The sequence below is a fragment of the Mustela erminea genome, chromosome 8 (genome assembly GCF_009829155.1).
Source record: "Mustela erminea isolate mMusErm1 chromosome 8, mMusErm1.Pri, whole genome shotgun sequence".
Lineage (NCBI taxonomy): Eukaryota > Metazoa > Chordata > Mammalia > Carnivora > Mustelidae > Mustela > Mustela erminea.
Genome location: NC_045621.1, coordinates 91,454,568 through 91,477,198, shown reverse-complemented (window position 1 = coordinate 91,477,198; position 22,631 = coordinate 91,454,568). Strand labels below are relative to the sequence as shown.

At 38.0% G+C, this 22,631-nt stretch overlaps 1 protein-coding gene across 4 annotated transcripts in view; it reads left to right on the top strand.

Moving 5' to 3' along the window:
- The first annotated feature begins 445 nt into the window (after positions 1-445).
- SPOPL (speckle type BTB/POZ protein like) overlaps positions 446-22,631 on the top strand; it is a 64,892-nt gene continuing 42,706 nt past the window's right edge. For 2 of the 4 annotated variants that reach the window (XM_032356236.1, XM_032356238.1), the window contains exon 1: positions 447-782. The gene's annotated coding sequence lies outside the window, so the exon portion shown is untranslated. Of the gene's footprint in view, positions 783-21,914; positions 22,025-22,631 lie in introns of those variants that run through there. The other 2 variants (XM_032356242.1, XM_032356239.1) reach the window with 2 other exon arrangements.

Genomic DNA, 22,631 nt, shown 5'->3' with positions numbered 1-22,631 from the left:
GACCTGAAGTTGTCTCTATTTCTCCCTGGAGACTGTATATTGCTGTTTTCGTTTTCGCACTTCACATAGTTAGGTGCTCGCAACAGGGGCTCGGTAAAAGTTGCACCTTGGCTTTCCCGTCTGGTGCAGCACCAAGGAAATCATACCGAGAAACGGTGGCCGCCTATAGCACCTACGTCTATCCATTTAAGAGGCGTTATCAGCGGGCTTTTTAGGCAAGGAAAGTTTTACGCTGGTCGAAGGGAGGTCCCGCAAGACGAGGGAACTCCTGGTCCCCTCCAAGGGCGCCAGTGCTGCGGGCGCGCACAGCCTAGGGCCCACCGCCTGGCGCAAGCCGCGGCAGTAGCGGCTGCGGCGGCGGCTCCCAAAACCCGGCGGTGGATCCCGGCCGGCCCGGAAGTGCCCGGCGAGGGAGGGAGGAAGAACCTTGCGAGCCCACGCCGCCGCCGCGCGCACGCGCCCTCGCTGGCTGGGGCTGGGGCTGGAGTCGCAACTCGGAAGCCGGAGCCCGGACGGGCCCGGGGCGGGGAAGGGGGGGCTGCGCGGGGGCGGGAGCAGCGGAGGCAGCCGCCCCTGGCGGCGGGTTTGTTTATCCCGGGGAAGAAGTTTAGGAGCGGGAGACAGGGAAGGAAGGCGGGCCGGGGAGGAGGGATGCGGCTCGGTGGAGGCGGCCGCCACAGGGACTCGCCGCCATCACCTCCGCCGCCGCGGCCGCCGCAGCCGCCGCCTCAGCGGGAGAGAAGTCGCTGCCGGGACTGCGCGCCGCCGCCCCGCACGCCCGGGTAGGTGCCCCTCCCCCTCTGAGGTCCCCGCCGCACCTTGGTAGCTTGCTCTTCCAACTCCCAGCCCTTTCAGCTCGCTTGCGCTGGAGCGGGGCGGCCTCCTCCTCACCCACGGCACCCCCATTCCTCCTGGCTCCGGACCCCCTGTTCCTGCGGCGTGCCTTCCCTTTCTCAGGGCTGCTTTTCGCCCCCGCCCCTCAGCCCCACCCGCTACCCGCCCCCCCTCCCCCAGGCCTTCCCTTCCCAGTCTTGGCTTGCCCCTGGCGACCCCCCCCCCTTATCGATTTCCCAGCCTCCGCCTACCAGGATCCCCGAGACTTTCCTCCACGAACCTCGCCCCTTTTCCTTCTCCAGTCTCGCTCCTTTATACCTACTTGTCTCCACGCCCGCCCCTTTATACCTGGTCTGTTTTCTTCCCCTCTTGGAGTAGTGCCCAAAGATGGAAGCCCCTTTGCCCGTCTTCTCCCCCCGCTCCCCAGCGTCCCCATCACCTCTCATCCCAAACGTGTGAAGTTATCCCTATGAGCCCATGTTAGCGTGAATTCTCTGCTCTCCAGCTAGACCACTCAGTGTTTACTGCGGTGTTCAGGCCCTCAGCCTACTTCCCTACCTCCAAGCACACCTTGCCCTCTCACAAATTCTGTCACGTTCACAAGGGAACATCAGACTAGCTCTGAGGTTCAGGGTTCCAATGTTCACTTCCTCTTTTATTCCCTTGAGCTATCTTTTCCCCCGACTCCTCTTTCTTTGGAGTCCCTGTGTACTGAGTAAAGGGGAGAGGATGGTCGAGTTTTCTTCCTCAGAGCAGTAGATCCAGTAGAATTAAGATTTACCTTTTACTTATCTCAACTTTTGACCTCTTTTTCTGTGAATTGTGTCATTCAGCCATACTTTTGAGGCTGTTGCTGCTTTGTCTATACTTGAATGATCCTGGGCCTAGATTATTCCATTATAATACTTGTCTTCGCAGTTTTTCCTTATAGCTGAAGCCACTGTTTCTTAGGAAATTTACGTAATAAAAGGTTTATACCTTGGAAAATTATATCTCTGCTGCCGTAATGGGAAAGCTGGAATATTTCAAATTATCATCCTGTTATTCTTAGGAGAAATGGTGCCTAGTGGTTAAGAGCTCAGATGTAGCTGAACTGCCAGGATCTAAACCCCTGCTTTGCCACCTACCAGCTCTGGCCTTGGGCAAGTTATTTAATCTCTATGCCTCAGTATTCTTACACATCTAAAAGGGGATAGTGGTATGCTTGATAAGATGGTGGTGATAATTGTATAACTTATTGCAGGTAAAATACAACAGTTCCAGGCACCTGGTAAGCATTCAGCAAATGTTCTTTATCATCATCTCTTAGCTTGACTTCTCTTGTCTCTTGGTGGGTGAATTTTGAGGAGGGAAGGTGGGAATGGAAGGCAGCTTTTTGCTATTTTTCACTTAATACCTTTTTTGATGTAGTTATGATTCATATTTTGTTACTGTATAAATTAATTCCTTCTGGTGTGAAAAGTACAGAGTTTTAGCTCCTTGTTTGAGGGTAAGTTAGTAGGCTACAAGCAAGTCAGTCCCAGCTTCAGGTGTCCTTAAAATGTTACATTTGTTTTGAGAATAGATGAAATACAAAGCAAATTTACAGTAGTGGAAAATGACAGTTTTACTGGTAAGTAAAACTGATTGTTCATACTTACCAGTTCTTTATGTTGAATTGGTACTCAAGAACTTGGCTTCACTCAAAAGACTTGTGGCTTTTCTCTCTTAACATATTATGTATGTATGTATGTTTGTTTGTTTGTTTATTTTTGAAAGATTTTATATATTTACCTGACAGAGATCACAAGTAGGCAGAGAGGCAGGCCGGGGGGGGGGGGGGGGGGGGGGGGGGGGGGGGGGGGGGGGGGGGGGGGGGGGGGGGGGGGGGGGGGGGGGGGGGGGGGGGGGGGGGGGGGGGGGGGGGGGGGGGGGGGGGGGGGGGGGGGGGGGGGGGGGGGGGGGGGGGAAGCAGGCTCCCTGCTGAGCAGAGAGCCCAATGTGGGGCTGGATCCCAGGACCCTGACATCGGGACCCCAGCCGAAGGCAGAGGCTTTAACCCACTGAGCCACCCAGGTACCCCAACATATCATGTTTATTAATACAGCCATGCCTTGATGTTTCCCAGATTTTACTCACTCTTTAAAACCCTGACAGTTTTTGTCATATTTGCTTACATCCTGTGCATTATTTTCTTGATTTTTTTTTTTTTATAACAACTCAGTTAAAACCCAAATAGGTGCTGTTGGTATTGTTATAAATAGTGCCATATGCGCTATCTAAATAAAGATGTTGCCCATGTATAGCTTAAAATCATATTTTATGTCATCAGTGGAATGTACTCCAAACTTTGAGTGACAGTGACTTTGCCTATGCTAGTCTCACCTAAAATAACCTCTGCTCTTTTCCCCACATACCCAGGTTCTACCTATCTTTCACATAGTTTCTGCCAACACTGGTTTCTTTGTCTCTTGGTTTTCCTGCTGTCTGTATGCAGCATTTTTTGGCTTTGAGTAATATAAGCCCTGGTTCAAGAAAAATGACTCCCTTAGAATAAGACTTCAGAAGTTTTAGGAACTTTGAAGGGTGAATGAAATGGACACTTAGCATCTTCTTTGTGCTAAGCACTCTTGCTTTGGTTTTGTACATATTCATCCTTTCTAAAAATATTTAATGAGCACTTACTTCATGCCAGGCATTGAGGATATGCAAGAGCAGTCCTTCTGAATCAAGAGTTCTAGTGAGTATCAAGCCCTAATGCTCTAGGGCATACAGGGTATGTAATGAATTAACTCCTCTCCTATGTATCTAAAATGGTACTAGCTATGTACCTTGAGAGAGAGAACTGAGGAAATAATCACTTAAGTTGGTTTCTGTAGGGTGTAATTCTCACAGAACCCTGGCTGAGAAAAGCCCCATCAGAGAATAATAACAGACTCTGCTTTTTTGTAAGTTATTTTAATGTGGCACTGACAGAAAATAAGCAAGAAGGCAGATAAAATTACTTTATAAGAGACTGGTAATATTGAAGATGATGATAATCACTAACATTTACAAAACACTGTGCCAGGCACTGCTTAAAATAATTTAATATCTTCTTTAATCCTTATAACAGTCCTTTGAAAACTTTATTGTATCTCAGTTTCACAGATAAGGAAACTAAGAAATTATTTAACAGCCACAAAATCACACAGCTTTGTAAGCAGTGGAACTAGATGATATTGTTGTAGTCATTACCTTTTGTTGCCTCTCAGATCTTTTAGTTCCTTGTTGGTTACTTTAGACAAAGTTCTTCACCTTTTGGGGGAAGAAAGAAAAAATAATTTCGACAGTGAGGTTTCCCTGTCTTTTTAGGTGGTTTAGGGAAGTAAAGGAGATGTAACTTTTGTAAAGCAAGGGGTACATAGACTTATCCAAGTCTTATACATGACTAGATACTGAAGGCATTTGCATTTTTGTGGTCCTGCTCACCATTGTGTTTCCTGACATAGGTTTATTCACTTACCAAAAATTTACTGAATGACGGATAATGTGCCAGGCACTGTTCTAGGCTCTGATGATGTATGTTAATGGAAGGAATGTACCTGTATTTATGGAGGCTAAACAGCTAATTACAAAAATAATAATTACAATTATGATTACTGCCACAAAGGAAAATTATTTTAAGCATTGAAAGCCCACTAATGTTAACAGGGAATGCTTCTCTGAAGAAATGACTTTTAGGCTAAATCTGAAGGATTAACTGAAGTTACCCTAGTGTTGTTGGTAGTTTCAGCTTTCTAGAACTGAAAATCCTGTCCGTGCTGGACCTTAGCATATGAAGCTGGTTGACGCAAATGACGCCAGAGCAGATCACAATGGTCTGTCATTGTTAAACATTTTGTATTTAAATTCTGGCAATGGGAAGCCACTGGATAATGTTAAAAACCTGAATAAGTTACTTAAATTTTTACTTTAAAAATATCACTTGACTGCTCTGCAGAGGACACACTGGAGAAAGGCAAGTGTAAAGGCAGGGATACCAGTTAGGCCAGTCCTTCTCAAACTTAATCTGGAGAAGGACCAGTTTTGGTTGGTTTGGTTTGGTTTGGTTTCTAATCTGTACTGGTACTTTAGTGACACAATAAAATGGACGTTGTGGCAGTTGTCAAATTGCTATAAAAATTTCTAAATACGTCTTTCAGTTTCTGTATTTGCCTTGTCTCAGACCAGTAACAGTAGTTCATGGATGACTGTTGGTCTACAGAACACACCTTTGAGTAGAATTGAGTTCAGTAGGTTAGGCAGGAGACGATGGAATCCTAGTCCAGGATGGCAGCAATAGAAAATCGCTGGATTGGGGGAAAGTTAAATTGATAGGATTTGGTGATGAGTTAGAGTAGTGGGTCTAGAGAGAGGAGAAGGCAGGTTTCCGGGGTTGGTGGTTCTTGTTGGTAACACAGGGAATAATACTAGGGAGAGGAGCAGTTTTTTGTTTGTTAGTTTTTGGGAAATGAAGAGAGTATTGATCAATAATTCAGCTCGAAATCTTCATTATATGGCTTACAGTTGATATCTTACTGTGGGAGCTGGTGAATGTGATTTCCCAGAGAGGGTAAAGGAATAGAATAATCCCCTGTGAATTTTCAGCATTTCAACATTGGGAAAAAGAAATGAAGCAAAGGAGACTGAGAAGGTGTAGCCAGAGTTGGGAAGAAATTTTCCTTGACATCGCTGAAGCCAAGGCAATAGACTGAAAAAGGAGTGGGTAATCAACTATTTCAACTATGTTGAATGAAGCTGAGAACTCAATTCAGTTGGCAACTAAAAAGTACTCTTTGGATTGAGCAACATGAAGGGAATTTAATTTTATTATTTGTTTATTTATGGGGGGAGGGGCAGAAAGAGAATTTTTTTTTCTTTTAAAGATTTTATTTATTTGATAGAGACACAGCGAGAGAGGGAACACAAGCAGGGGGAGTGGGAGAGGGAGAAGCAGGCTTCCCATCAAGCAGGGAGCCCAACGTGGGGCTCGATCTCAGGACCCTGGAATCATGACCTGAGCCGAAGGCAGCTGCTCAACCACAGCCACCCAGGCACCCCCAGAGAGAGAGAGAATCTTAAGCAGGCTCCATCTCACAACCCTGAGATCATGAGCTGAAATCAAGAGTTGGATACTTACTCTAATGAGCTACCCACAACATCAAAATTTTTTATTTCTTAATAAATAGTCTGTCCATAAACTAGTTGGTGATGAATTTTGTTTTAACCGGCCAAAGCAACAATCCTAAATTTAGGATAAAATTATCATATCTATAGTATGAGCCATCTTCATTCCTCAGTTTAGACTTCATGTTAGACCCATGTTTCTATTTATCACCATGTAGATGTTCTACAAGCATCTTAAATTCTTTCTAAAACTCACGCATCAGAACATATTCAAACAGTGTTTTTTAAGGTGTTTAATACTAAACTTGTAGAAATGTGATGAGACTTAAGAGACTAGGGTCATTGGACAGTTAAATATTGTTACAGTGTAATTAGTATTGTCACTGCAGCTTATTCAGGTTGCCTTGGAAGCACAGATAAGGCATTAGGGAAGACTTGAGTAAGTGTCTGAAAGGTGGAGAGGTGGAGAGGGCAGTCCAGTGTAGTTAGTGGTAGAGGAGTTTAAAGAAATGATAAAGAAAGGCTGCTAAAGAGGTGATACAAAATACAGGTATTTTGAAAGCATGCAAAGGCAAGGAATTGGGACACTAGCATGTGCATGATAGTTTGGAGAGGTTAGTGTGCCATTCAAAAGTTTTTCTCTTCAACTTATGTACCTCTTTCTGTTTGCCGATTTGATTAATATCACTACCCATGTAAAGGCACCAGGCTTGGAGATACCTACTGAATATTTTCAAAAGTTAAAGATAACTATGTTGTAGCATTTATCGTTCAAGGTGATAATTTATTTTTATTGGTTGGCTTTATATTTCATACATTAATACCCATACTTACAGAATCATTAAGTAATTTATAGCATAATTTAAAAATATTGGTTATGCCTTGGGTGTTGTTTTTTTTTTTTAAGATTTTATTTTATTTATTTGCTAGAGAGAGAAATAGCACAAGCAGGGGAGTAACCGGCAGAGGGAGAAAGAACTGGGCTTCCCACTGGGCAAGGAACCCAATGTGAGACTCATCCCAGGTCCCTGGGATCATGACCTGAACTGAAGGCAGATGTTTAACCAACTGAGCCACCCATGCATCCCTGCTTTGGTGATTTTTTAACGGGAGAAATTTAATACATACAACTTTTTTCATACTTGGAGAGTTGAAAATAAAGGCCTTGGTAAGGATTGTTAAGAGTTTACTACGAAACCTCGGGTTATGGTTAATGATGGTGTTTTTGGACAATGAAGAATAAGAAGAGGCCCCTGATACCATAAACACTATTTTAGATAGTTGTCTAAATGTTCCTAGATTTACCCTCTTGCACCATAGTAGAACACAGTTCATCTGCTGGGATTACTCTCTGAAGAATACTGTAGTTGGCAAAACCTTATTGGCACGATCAAAGGCTCATAGAAAATAGTGTGTTAAAAGGGAAAATTAAGTTAAATGTATTTTAAACTTTTAAAATAGTAAAGGTTAGGGACGCCTGGGTGGCTCAGTTGGTTGGACGACTGCCTTCGGCTCAGGTCATGATCCTGGAGTCCCGGGATCTAGTCCCGCATCAGGCTCCCAGCTCCATGGGGAGTCTGCTTTGCTCTCTGACCTTCTCCTCGCTCATGCTCTCTCTCACTGTCTCTTTCTCAAATAAATAAATAAAATCTTTAAAAAAAAAATAAAATAAAATAGTAAAGGTTATAAAATTGATCTGCCTTAAAATAAAGGAGGAATGGGTTTTATCAAAATTTGCTTCTGAGTTCAGTGAGTTACTGTGGAAATGTTGTTATTCTGATCTGCTAAGGTAGTCTCCCTTAAATTTTGTACTAGAAAATTGTAACTCTTAATTGTTTTTTAATATCTTTTGCTTTTGCCTTCTCCCTGGTTTTTAGTTCCTTAAATCTTGCTGAATTCTTGTGTAACAACTGTATATTTTTCATATGTTACCATGGTTCTTAGAGGCATACTTTTTCAGGCCTCTTTTTTATATACATATGTAGAGCTCTGATGTTTTCAGACTTGCCTACATGTTCTAAAGGAGGACAGAATAATTACTAGCATTATATTTTGAATTGTGCTCTGTAACTACTATATATGAAACAAAACTTTACATAGATAAAAGATAGCAGATTAAAAAGAATTATCAGCAGATAGAACATTGTGTTACCTCAAACCATGATTGGGATAGGTTGTTTATACACTGAGAACAAACGTATGATGGAAATAATACATTTATACAATATGAACATGCTTACAAAATACTCCTTTGAACTTGTTGTATTTGCTTTCATTCTTAATTGGATATGAGAATAAATAAAATTAGGAATGACAGTTTACACTCCTATTGAGTAATGCGATATCTCAAGGGTTGTAGTATGATGCTTTTAAAATACTACTTGAGATTTATTAGCAAAGAAGAAACCACTGTTTCCTGTCTGGATATGTTTTTTTTGAAGCAAATTTAACAATTTTTTTATTGTGTATAAATGGATTTGTACTTCTCCCACCACCCTGTTCCCCCAAGGTAAATTAAGTGACTTTAAGGTAAAGAGTGCAGTTGATACAAGGTGTTTTTTTTCAGTTGTAATTTGGATACGATTTTTGGTGTTTTAGTGGGAAATTCCCCTAAAGGTAAATAGTTTTCATCCTATAAAATCGAAAACAAACACACAAAAAATCATTGAATATAAATTCACTCTGAAATCATCAAGGCAGATGTCAACACAAGATGCTATCAAATACTTAAATTAATTGAATTTGTTTTAGTTAAAATTTTTGGTGGCAATTCTTAGGACCAGTTTAAACCTTTTTTTAGTTATTCAGCATGGAGGTTAAGCTTCAAGTTTAATATGTCCAGTTTTTGTTAGAGCTCGAGTGGGCACACAACTAAGCAGATTGGTCATTTCTGATTGCATTCAAAGTGTATTTTTTATGATGATGATCATTATTTATTTATTTATTTATTTATAGAGAACACGAGCTGGGGAGAGAAAAAGAGAGTCTTAAGCAAGCTCCATGCCCAGTGTGGAGCATGTCGCAGGGCTTGCTCAATCTCATGACCCTGAGATCTTGACCTGAGTCCAGAATCCAGTCAGACACTTAACCTACTGAGCCACCCAGATGCCCCTAAACTGTATTTTTAAAACTTGAATTTTTTTTTTTTATGTGAGCATTTTATCTGTGGCATTTGAGAACTGGCTTGAAGCAAGCGGTATTTGGGAGTATCCTAATTCATGCTTTATTCTTGATGATTTTAATTTGCTCAGATGTCTTATTTTTACTGTTGTTTTGTCTTTCTGCTTCCCCCCATAGCATATCCCTTATCAAAGAAAATTTCCTCACCAAGTTATATAATGAAACCAGTATTTCTTCCTCACAAAGGATATAACATGGTCTTTCTACATATATAACGTTTGCACATGGTCTGAGAAACTGACAGTACTGTAAAGGTATTTTCATAGAATTTTCTTATAGATCATCATGGTTTAAAGGGAAGAACTGCCCTGTAAAACACTTGCACTGTATTTTTTATATTTTACTACCTTAGGTATAGATAATAGCATAATTTTTTGAAATGTACTTGCCTTCAATTACTGGATGCATCATTATACATGTATCCCAAAGAGAGAAAATAGTATCAGTTACAAATATAAAATGCCATCAATTTTAACCCATTTTTTTTAACCCACTGAGCCACCCAGGTGCCCCTAAAATGCCATCAGTTTTAGAAATGTTAAAATATGAGAGAAAATGGGCATCTTAGAATTCATGAAATGTGGCATTAATGTACCTCATTTTATGGTTATCACCCAAATTCCTCAAAATAACTAATGTCCCAACATGAAGTGAAATTTTATCCTGCTTTATCTTAGAGCTTTCTGAATTCTAAAATTCTGCTTTACTTCAGAGCTCTTTAAGCAGCATAGCACAGAAATTAAGAGCATGTAACCAGACTGCTATTTAATAGCTTTGTGAATTTAAGCAGTTAGCATCTTTGTCTCAACATTCTCATCTGTGAAATGGAAATGGTAATAGTATTTACCTTGAGTGTTTGTTTTATAAGACCAAATGAGTTATATTTACATTTAGAGTTGTGCTTTATACATAATTAAATGTTTTGTGTAAATATTATTTCTGATTTAGGAAATATAAGTATATATAGGATGTATAAGTAAATGATGTGTTTAAAAGGGAGGGACGAGGGGCCTTATCAAATGGGTCATTGGTATTTTGGACACCCAGTGAAGATTAAATTATTTTGTTGATTTGTCTTCTTTTTTTTTTTTTCCTATGTCTTTTAACTAAATGTGAGATTGCAGTCTTGACAGCTTTGATAACAAAGTTGCATTTTCATTTTCATGAAAATAATACTATATAAAGATTCAGCTGAAATTTGCTTTTTTTCATCTGTATTAAAATACAGTTAGAATTTGACATACTATGATGGATGTCTTGAAAATAGCTTGTGATACACTTATGATTCCTGTTAACCTCATAAGGAATTCATTCAGATATTTTTAAAGACTTTCAAATTAAAGAACAATGTTTTAATTTTAGTTTAAACATCATACTTTGACATTGTGAAATACATGGGGGAAAATAATGAGGCAGTTTTTGTGTATTTTGATCGTATATTTTATATGTTCATAATTTTGTTGGTTCATTGGAGATTTAAAAATATTGTCATATGCTTTAATAGTAAAAGTAGATTAAGACCTTCCTTTGTACTTCCGGATTTTTTTCTCATTCTTACTTTTGCTTTATTTTCCTTTTTTCTGTTCTATTTTGAGCTCACATCATTCATTTATTCCGTAAGTGGTTATTGACCCAACTACTAAAGATCAGGTTCTGTGTTTACACCGTTGTATTGGAAATAGCCCTTAACCTGAAAGCCTCATTATTTGGGATATAATACTGTCTACTCATTGAGTGCTTAAGCACAGTGCTGCAAATTGTATATGCACTCTTTGTTTTAATCCTTATAACTAACCTGCTAGGGCAGGTTATTACTTGTCAAGTGTTTGTTCTCAGTGATTGTCAGAAGAGTGAACTCTGCTGATGGAAGGAAGGTGAAGGTCTGAATGGTCAAGGTTATGATGGAGGGGAGAGCTTTAGTGGTAAAATTTTTTTTCAAAAATTTTTAGTGTTTTCTTCTGGAAAGGATTTGGCTCTTGCATTCTATAACCTTAATACAACCTTCTTTGTTTTCATATAAAAATGGTTTTAAATTAGCATGAGAGAAGATTCAAAAAGTGTTCTCTCCCAGTTTTAGACTGGAAGGAGCATGGCACTGGGAACATGATTTTATTACAGACATCTAGGCATCAAGCTGCTTATTTATTTATTAAATTTTTTTTAGGTAAACTTTTTATGACATTTAATATTTAAAGACATACATACTACATCATATAGCAAATACACCCTTGTGTCTGGCTTCTTACACAAAACATTTCTATTTTTTCTTATTTAGTTATTTATTTAATTATTTATTTTTGAGAGAGAGAAAGTGTGGGTGTATGTGCAGGGGATGGTGGGAGAGGAAGAGAGAATCTTAAGCAGGCCTCAGCCCAGTGTGAAGCCGGATGCAGGACTCAGTCCCACTGCCCTGAGATCATGACCTGAGCTGAAATCAAGAGTCAGATGCTTAACCAACTGAGCCACCCAGGTGCCCCCCAAAACATTTATTTTTATATGATCCATTCATGTAGTGTGTAGCAGCAGCTTATTCATTCTCACTGTGTAGAATTGTTTCAGTTTAGCTATATACCGTAAATTACCCACTCTACTGTTAATGAACGTTTAGGTTGTTTCCAGTTTTGAGCTACAGCGAATAGTGCTCCTGTAGAATATTCTTGTGTATGTAGTATACATTTTTGTAGTATATGTTCCTTGAAGTGCAACTGTTGGGTCATGGTATGTGCTTGTATTCAGTTTTAGTATGTATTACTCAGTGTTTTCCAAAGTGGTTGTGTCAGTTTATACTTTCATCAGTAGTGAATGAGAATTCCATTTGTCCCAGACTCTGCAACATTTGCTTGATATTGTCTCGTTTATTTAGCCATTCTGGTGGGTGTAAAGTGGTACTGCATTGTGGATAGGCTAGGTTTTCAAAATAAATGTGATTTCCTCCCCACTAATACCCACATACCCTCCCACATGTGCACCAAGGAAAAGTGGAATAGAGACATGTTTATTTTCACAAAACCCATCAGATGATTCTGGCTGCATTGTCAGTTGATAAGATGCAGGAATATAAAGCAAATTTAAGTATAGTTTAGGGAAAATGAGCAAAATGAGCATGTCATGAAAATGATAGTTTCATTGTATAGTTCACTGACTTTCTGACAGATGGCGCATTTCTGCCTAACTGTTGCTAAATGTGGGAAGGTTTTAAGATTTTGCAAGCTGGTGAAAAGTTTTGTAGGCTAGTTTATTGAGTGTGTCTGTGACATTGGCTCAAAGCTTTCATTACACAATGCTGACATGCACTTGCTCTTAACTTGATTTCTACCCAGACTGCAGGTTGTGTAAGTTCATTTCTTTTGTGAGGTTCTGCTACCTCTTAAATAAGGGAAACACTGTGTACGCAGCAGGATTTACTCAATTTTCAGATCTTGAATGTTGAGAAAATTTTACCATATGCCCACAACATGCTGTGTGCTGTTTTATATTTAATTTCTTGTTATATATGGAGTTTTTTCTTGTGTCAACAGAAGGTAGTGTTGCTAATATATTTTTTGTCATCATATTGTATAGTGAAAACCAGGGAATGCAAAAAATGTTCCTACCTGTGAATCCTTTTCAGTGTTAGGATTGTGGTTATTCCTTATTCTTCAATGAATGTAGACCTTAGAATTGATGTAGGGAAATGCCATTCCTGTACCTTTTATTCTAATTAGTTGTTGACTTCTGCTATTAAAACACACATATAAATTCACAACTACAGATAAGATAGTTTAACCTTTTTAACATTCTCATAAGCTTTTTCATAGCTAATATTTTTATGTCTGACTTCATTTCTTACTTCTGCAAAATACCGTTCCTGGGTAGAGCAGCTATTGATAAATACTTGTATTTATATGTCTACATCATTATACCCTGCATGTACATCACCATTAAAATGACTTTATTTTCCTTAAAAATATTTTCTTGAAGAAGACCATTTCACATAGCTGCTTAGTTTACAGGAATAAAAGAAGGAAAAGAAAGAAAAATAAATCAAAAGGGAAAGAGAAAGAAATAAAGCAAAATGATCCATGAAGAACAATGTGTTAGGAGATCTAAATTTTAAGCCAGTCTTTTCTGAAGTGATGTAGCACTTTGTCAAACTGGACTTAATAAAAGGAGGTTATTGCCATCACCTACCAGCCCTACCTCTCTCATAAGGAAATGCTTTGCAGAATAAACTGAATCGTTTTAATACCTCATGGGAACACTTTAAAGGACATGAATGCCATCCTCAGCTCTTCTCATGAGCTAATAATTCCAAGATTCTTTGACTAGCAATAATCAGTAAAAATTTAAGAATATGTAGAGTACAAGTATTTATCATAAGCTGCTCTAACCCAGGAACGGTATTTTGCAGAAGAAAGAAATGAAGTCAGACATAAAAATATTAGCTATGAAAAGACATATGAGAATGTTAAAAAGGTTTAAACTATCTTATCTGCAGTTATGAATTCATATGTGTGTTTTAATAGCAGAAGTCAACAACTAATTAAGAATAAAAGGTACAGGAATGAATGGCACTTCCCTACATGAATTCTAAGGTCTACATTCTACATATAGACTACCACCCTTTATCCTAAAGCATACTATTTTGCCAGTTTTTTCCCAGAGGTTTTAATAACTGAAAGGTCCAGTAAGTGTAGTTTCTCTTATCTTTTTCAAGGATGATGGTTTATCCTGCTTTTACTTAGGATAGTACTAATTTTAATTTACGTCTTGTGTCCCAGCATCCTGGTCTATTCAGCATTTGTAATGTTTAATTTTTAATAAAATACTATTAATAGTTTGAATTAAAATAAGCCTGGGTTGGTTTGGCAGATTTTTACTTCCAGCTGCTGCCACGGTCTAGTGTAGTGGTATGTGAGATACATGTGTAGTAATGAGTTCTGTCTTGAACAGGTGGTAAAATCTGGAATCTACTAAGTATACCTCTCTTTTTCTAACCCTTCTAAGATACAGTGCAACCAACACCTTCCATTAATAACCATATCAGGATGGGGATTTCCATGATTAGATGTGGGCTGGGATGCAAATGACTAGGAGCAACAAACTCCTTTTGGTCTCAGGAGATTGTAAGAGATAGGTGTGATGCCACTGCCCTTATTGACTGCTTTAGGAACCATTTCTTCCGTGTCGGGTGCTAGAGCTTGAAGTCACAAGGAGGGCAATAGATAGTGGGAAATTACAGGTCATGTGAGCCAATATAGTGACTGAGTAGTCCTACAATGGAGTGTGTAGAACAGCAGTATTTAATAAAGCTTTGTGCAATGGTGGCAGTGTTCTCCACTTTCCATTTTGGTAGCCACTAGCTGCTTGTGTCTATAGAACACTTAAAATGAGTCTAGTACAACTGAGGAGCTGAACTTCTAATTTAATTTAATTTAATTTGTTTTATTATTTAGTAAGATCTATTTTGCAACAAACCCTTTTGACAATAGTAAAAAATAGAAATATGTACTTAATGAAAGCATCCACTTAAGAAACCACTCTTCTGCTTATAAAGATTTTTCACATGCTTAGAAACCTAAATAAAGGAGCAGACCTTGGGTAGTTAGGTTGACAAGGAGTAGAGAGGGTTTACAGAATGGTTGTAGTAGAAGAGAAAGGGAATGAAATGTGAAGCATGCTTGCTAGAGAGTGTTTGGAGTGAGGCATTGTGGGTTTTGAGTTTAATAAAGAAGGACATTAGCCCAGAATGGGCATAATGACTTAAGAATGGAGAGGGCTCAATGAAGTATTGTGAATAAGTATTGGGGGATTAAATTGGTGACAGATGGGAATAAGTTCTCTTATGAAACTGATATACTGAGGCTTAACTTTCATAGTTGACTTAAGCTATTTTAGGTAATAAGTTCCAAGTCAGGATCTTTGAAAAAGATTGCTAAAATTTCAAGTGGGTGAAATCATTCAGGAAGGTGAAGGAGTTCTGATGCTGGTAGATTGGAAATCAACAGGAGTGCAGTCATCCAGTGTGATGGCAGGAACTGCGAAGAAGACATGGAGACAGGTGTTGATATCTTCCACTGTAAAGGAGCCTATCTGGAAGAAAGGTGAGAAGAGGAGAGAAGGGAGAAGAAGGTAAGAGAATATAACATTGGAGTCAGCAGTTGCCATACAGTTTTGGCAGAAGATTAGAAAAGTGGTCTGGAAGCAACTCTGGTTGGAAGCAAAAGTGGTTGGAAGAGGGGTGCCTGGGTGACTCAGTTGGGTAAGTGGCTGCCTGCCTTTGGCTCAGGTCATGATCCCAGGGTCCTGGGATCAAGCCCCACATCAGGCTCCCCGCCAAGCAGAGAGCCTGCCTTCTCCCTTTCCGTCTGCCTGCTGCTCTGCCTGTTTGTGCACTCTCTATCTCCCTATCAAATAAAATCTTAAATTTAAAAAAAAAAAAAAAAAAGTGGTTGGAAGAACTGTACTTCCAACTCCTTTTTTCTAGATTCTTGCAGGTATAAGGAAAGGACCTTATTTTAGCAATTCTATTTTATCTGCTTTAGTTAGGTATTTATTTCTCTGACCTTATATTTGTTTCTCCAGTGCCTGACCTATTTAGATACTTAATAATGTTTGTTCAGTAAATGCTAGATGAATGTGAAATTGTTCCAGTGTGCTGGAGTTCTAGAACAAAGAGCATTGCTTAGACACTTTCAGAAAATGATTTGAGGGTGCCTGGGTGGCTCAGTTGTTAAGTGTCTGCCTTTGGCTCCAGTCATGATCTCAGGGTCCTGGGATGGAGGCCCACATCCAGCTCCCTGCTTGGCGGTGGAAGGCCTGCTTCTTCCTCTCCCATTCCCCCTGCTTGTGTTCCCCTCTCTCTCTGTCAAATAAATAAATAAATAAACCTTTAAAAAACTAATTTGAAAACAGGAACTGTTACTTTTACACAATTACCCAATTTAATTAGGTATGTTTGTATTTGAAAGGGCAATACCAGAAGTAAATTATGTAACTTTACATAAATCAATGGATGGTAGCTTCTTAATGGGTTATTAAGGGTAGTTAAAATATTTGGGGAACCGTTCTTGATTTTTAAAGGTTGACAAGAGGACATTGCAAAATTGATATATGTCTTTCAGATCTTTAGACAATTATTAAAATTGTAATCTCTGGCAATACGTTACTGTGTTGTTTTTGTTATTGGAACATTAAACTCTTGGAGAAAGGAATTGTAGCAAATTGATTAACTTTGCACAAGACAGGTAAAGGAGTCTTCACTTATTTAAGGTAAAAATTTTTGATCCTCGCTAAATGAGCGGGAGAAGTATGAAAGCAAAAGATTCCATTATGACTTTGTAAACAAAACACAATTGGGGGCAAAAACTTTAATGAAACAAAATGGGGAGAAAGTAGGAAAAGGGAAATACAGCTTTTATTTTAGATACATGTTTTAGGATTTAGGTAAATTTGAAAAATGTCTAGGGTTAATTTTAGTGGATCCAGAATTGGCAACTAATGGCAGAAACTACTGTAAGTACTTTTCTGACCTTCTCTCCTTCAGTACTAAAATCTTCCTGGTGAGTAATTACTCCCTTTCTGAAGATGAGAATGCTAAGGGTTAGAAAAGGAAAGTAACTTGTTCAAAGGTTGTAAGTCCTAATTTTTTTTTAAATTTGCATTGTTTTATATACAGGTCTTTCAGTTATATTTCAGCAAGTTTTAACAAATGTATTCACCTGTGTAACAACAGCCCAGTCAAGATATAGGTCATTTTCATTACTCTAGAAAGTTCCTTTGAATATTACACAATTCCCAAGAGATATTTGGACATCAGTCTTATCTTTTTCCCTCTATGCCTCTGCATTACTTGCATTAAAAGGGAACTGAAACTGTTAGAAATAGTGATGTGAAAGCAACAGAGTTAATAGTTGATGTAATATTTATTGGAGAGCCAAGTGATAAAGGTTGAAAAAACAAAAATAGAACCTGAAAATACACATTGAGGGAAGTTTCACTCTGCTCTTCTTAATAGTTCATGAGATTATTACTGTTTTGTAAACTATTACTATCTTTGAGTTTCATATTGATATTCATACACATTAAACTAATTTATTGAGTGCTTTCTATGTACCAGACACTATCCTAGATGTTTTATATGCATTCCCACTCAACACAGTCATTTGAGGTAGTTACCATTTATTATTTCATTTGTTGAGATATTACCATTTATTATTATTATTATTACTACTATTATACAAACAAGAAAACTGAGGCTGAGAGCCCTCACACAGTTTTAGGATTTGAACTTAAGTCTAATATCAGAAACCAAATTTTTAACCCTGATGGTAGTCCCTGGATCATTCTGTAGTACTAAATTATATTTGGTACTTTGCTTTTTAGGAGGCAATAAATTATACACTGCCTAGGAAATATATAATACTTTTCAAGTAACTAACTTCAGATCCAGTCAGTATGTCTTTGCTTACTATCTGCTGCCTTGTATATGAAGCAATGGTTACATAAATGCGAAAGTATAGTACTTAACACATTTGATTAATTAGAAAAATTGTATTATCAATGAAAACTCTTGGATATAATTTTTGACTAATAGGGGTTTTTTGTTGTTTCTTCACTATATGACCTTAGAGCACATTGCTTCTGTGTTTCAGTTTCCTAACTATAAAATAGAAGTAAGTATTTCAGAGGGTTGTTTATTTAAATGGTCCCATGAGATAATACATGTAAGAGTCAAGTTCTAAAGTGTGAAGTAAAATCTTACAGATAATTGTACTAATAACTACAGTAAATTTGATTAATTATTTGAGAGAGAGAGAGCGCAAGCACAAGAAGGGGGAGAACCAGAGGGAGAGGGAGAAGCAGGCTTCCCACTGAGCCAGGGAACTTGACATGGGGCACCATTCCAGCACCCTGGGAAGATGACCTGAGCCAAGGGCAGACGCTTAACCCACTGGGCCACCTGCACACCCCTAAATTTGATTAATTTTGTGCAAGGGCATTGGTTATAAAAGTACTTGAGTGGCTAGGGAATAATTCATTTTACTGAAAAAAATCGTATGGGGTTATGGATTGGTTAGTAAAAGTTTTACAAAAGAGGTGGCACTTAAGATGGGCAGATTAAAAGGTATTGGTGCTTAAGGGTTAAGACTAAATTATCATTTGTTAATTAAGATAATTTACTGCTCTGAGTTGGGTAAAAGAGTGGTATGGTACTATAACAAATTAATGCTTGGAATAAATAAATTAACTTTAAATTTTTTTAACTGTATCAGACGTTTATAACATTGTATATAGTGCCATGCTGTCACACGTTTTAAATAAATTATGCATTGGTAATTTCTGATTAAGTGTCTTGTTAGGACCTTTAAGCCATTGCTAAAATTTTCAAAATTTAGGCTAATATCTAGGTAAAACTTGCTTTTAGAGACTGTAATGAACTCAAGAGTTACTGCTTTGGTATTAAGAGTATCTGGATGATCTTGTTCCCTTAATCATGTTTGTGCTGCCCAAAAATATTACGGGGGCACCTGGGTGGCTCAGTTGGTTAAGCATCTGACTTTCGATCTCGGCTCAGGTCTTGATCTCAGGATCATGATGGGTTCAAGCTCTGTGTTGGGCTCCACACCCCTACTTTTAAAAAGAAAAGAAAAAAAAAGACATACACACATTTGGGTAACAACATTTAGTTTTAGTTTTCTGAAATTTTTACCAAAAAAGACATGATTAAGTTTTTACTTTGTTCTCTTAAGCACATTTGAAATTACAGATTTTCCCTGGGAGACCTATAAGATCTAGTTCAAATGATGAGGTCAGGGGCTATCTGTCATCCTTCCTTGTTTCCACAGGCTCTAAGTGTACTTTCTCCAGTGGATTAGTACATAAGAGAATGACTAAAGGAAGGAAGGAATGATTTAAAAAAAAAAAAAAAAAAAGATATCTTGTAATTTGGCCATATTGAATGAGTAGTCTCCTGACTGCTGGTCTCACCCCTTTTTAGTTTACCACAGTTTATATATTACTACAATTTAAAATCTTACCTTATGAGGTTATTAATCGTACTTTAAAAAACTATCATGTTAACTGAAGCTGATTTTTGAAAACCCCAGTACCATCTTTATGAGATTTCTGGAAATAATCTCCTTTTAAAAAGTGAAATATTTATTTGTAGATAGACTTCTGTTTTTCTTATTGTGCCTTGTATATAATGTATCACATAAGTAATAAGAAAACAATTGAACTTGCAGCAACTCACAGGAAGTATAATTGTAGTTGTTTGCAAATGGTGATTTTTTAAAAGTGGCTTCCGAAGAGCCAGAGTGTCCTTATTATTTTATGCTGTAGGAAAAGCAATCAGGTTCTGAAATGATCTATAGTTGATTTTTTTTTTAAAGACATACATTGCAGTTTGAGGAAGTTAATGTGATACCAAGTAAGTCTTAGTCTTAGTGTAGGGTATGAGACTTAATGATTCTTGCCTCAAACTCTTTGTGTAGCTAAAAGCTCAGTGCTGTGCAAAAGGGCATGTGGCCTAAAATCTAAAATGGCTGGGTATAGAATCCAGATCTCTCAACACATGGCCCTCAGAGGTTCCCCACCCACGCACCCATTTTTACTATTCTTAAGGAAAATGGCATATCTATCTCTAGAAATGCTGTTAAATGACTTCTTACTTTTAGTCTTTTCTTTGAAATTACAATAAAGAAACAGAAATGGAGTGATTTTGGTGGAGTTGCAGTGTATGTATACCCAGGGGTTGTGTAGTTTGTTCTTGGTTTATGTTTTAAGGGAGAACTTTGGTGTTGAATGACAAGGCAACAGTAAGCAGAGGCTTTAAATCTCTGTAGAAACCTTCACCAGCATGTATTAATGGCCTTTAGGAGTTACCAAATAGAAAAAGAGTTGGCATTAAATGTCTGTAAGTATTTTGCCTATCCTTGTAAAGTTTCTGTGAATGTCTTCAATTAAAATTATCTGCTTACTTTCAGTGTCTGATGTTGAGGATTTCAAAAGAGATTCCATAACATTGGAATAAGACCCTGGTACAAAAAAATTGAAAGCTAGCCCAACTCCACAGGATAACGCTTAGATAAAATGGAAGATTCAGTCAGAGCTGTAAGGACACATGGATGGTCGGGCAGTGATGATGAGATTCTTGTGTTTACGGTATTAAAAGCTTTCTGGTCTAACCCTCAGACTAGATCAGTGGTTCTCAAGGTGAGATCCCTAGATCAGCAGCATCAACACCAACTGAGATCTTTGTCGGAAATGCACATTCTAGGGCCCAGTTCAGGCATACTAAATCATTAACTCTGGGTATAACGAGCCTTCCAGGTGATTTTAATGTACACTTAAATTTGAGAATCACTGCCCTAGAGAACTATAACCTGAAAGTACCATTTGTCATCCCTTAGAGACTGAGACTATTAAAGTGGACCATATAAAATATTCTGCTTTTGACTTATAAGAAGTTCAAAGTGTAAGACCCATTGTTTTACTTAGGTCTCTCAATAGTCAAAATAGGAAAGAATTAAGAGCCTAGGTAAGTAGACTATAAAGTAAGCAGAGGTATTGGCTCAACCCCATTCATTTTTTTTTTTTTTTTCTTTTTTAAGACTAAGGCCCTGTGTAATTTCATCAGCCGCAGCCATCGCTCCTGTGTGCCGGTATACATCTCCTACTCCCTGCAGTTCTTTTGGTTTTCCCCTTATAGTCAAGAAGAATTGATCTTCCCATCCTTAGCCAATTTTTTTGAGGGTTTTTCATCACCTCCTGTTCCTTACCCCTAAGATTCTTCTCAGTAGCACCTGTGTCTAGAAATACTGCCACTGAGTGAAATTATTATACTGAGTCATAGCTGTTTCTGTTTGGAAGAAGAGACTTTCTCGCATGGTATGCACATTTTAGTGAACTTTAGATTTTTAAGCAATGGCAACTACAAGATGACTTTTCTGTTTTCATGTACATATATTATAGCCATAATTAGCTATTCCATTAATCCTTAGACCTTGTAATTAATCCTCCTTCTTCTTTAAACACTAAGGCTTGCACTATAGAAATAGATAAAACACAAAAACCTTCAAAAGAGATCATAGTAGACCAAGTAGTAAAATGCACTAAATGAAAGGGGTAATGGAGGTGATAGAGTAGTAGGAGTGTTTAATGTGAGCTCACTATGGCAGTGAGTAAACAATTTCAGTTTTCTAAATAAGCATACTAAAAAATAGTAATAAAATAAATGGGCATACTGTGTTATATACCACTCCCCCCTCCTGGCTAATAATACTTTTCAAAAATAGAAGTCCTCATTGTGTTGAGATTCATGTTACATGAGAATAAAAAAGAGGATAAGATAGGGCTTCCCTCTTTCCCCTCCCAGTTCCACTTTTCTCTATAAATGGTGCCTGCTTTTATTTCTGTTAGTGGTTTTTACTGATAATGTTATTTTTTATTTATTAGCTCTAGACAGTAGTACCTTCAGGAATGATAGTCTTGGTCCTCTCCTTACCCCCCCCATCTCCCAATTATTCATTGTTAATTTTATATCTACATTTTGTTTTGTAACTAAAATTCTTTTTTGCTTTACTTACAGATCAGTTCTAAAAACTTTAAACCTTGAAATATGTACAATGTGATTATATAACTTACTGTAGAACAAAGTAGAATGGTCTTACAGAGAATAAAATGTAATCGTATGTACATTAAAACTTTACAATTGAAAATTTTCCAAATATCAAATTCTGGGGGATTCACCTTTAGTTTTTTTTCAATTTCCTCCTCTTCTTCTGAGACCTGTTCAGTTCAGTTGTTTCTTCAGTTCCATGTTTTTTTCCCCTTGGATTTCTTTTTCATGTGGTTTAGAGCTGTGGTCTTCAAAATGAGGCATCCATCCACATTAAAGAGGGTACGTGGAATAATTTTGGGGGGTGTTGGAATATACTTGAAATTACGTGTTTCATCTGATGATTATTTTTTTAAAGGTTTTATTTATTTATTTGACAGACAGAGATCACAAGTAGGCAGAGAGGCAGGCAGAGAGAGAGAGGAGGAAGCAGGCTCCCCGCTGAGCAGAGAGCCCCATGCGGGGCTAGATGCCAGGACCCTGGGATCATGGCCTGAGCTGAAGGCAGAGGCTTTAACCCACTGAGCCACCCAGGCCCCCTGTCTGATTATTTTTTAATTTTTACTTTAATGTGCTTTATAATACACAAACATGCTAGTATAAGGGTATGCTAATTTATAAATATAAGATATTATAAAATATTTATAAATATTGAGAGCATATGTTCATATGTTTTTTACTTACAAAGGTGTGTCATAAACAAAAACATCTGGATTTCTTTGGATTCAGAATACCTCATTGAGTAATTATCAGTATAGACTAGCACACTTTCCAAGTATTTGCTGTCTGAAAATATCCTGTATTTGGCTTGCATTTATGAATACATTTAAGTATGGAATTCTAAGTTTACATTTTTTCTCCTTATAAATCTTAAAAGCATTAGTTCTGT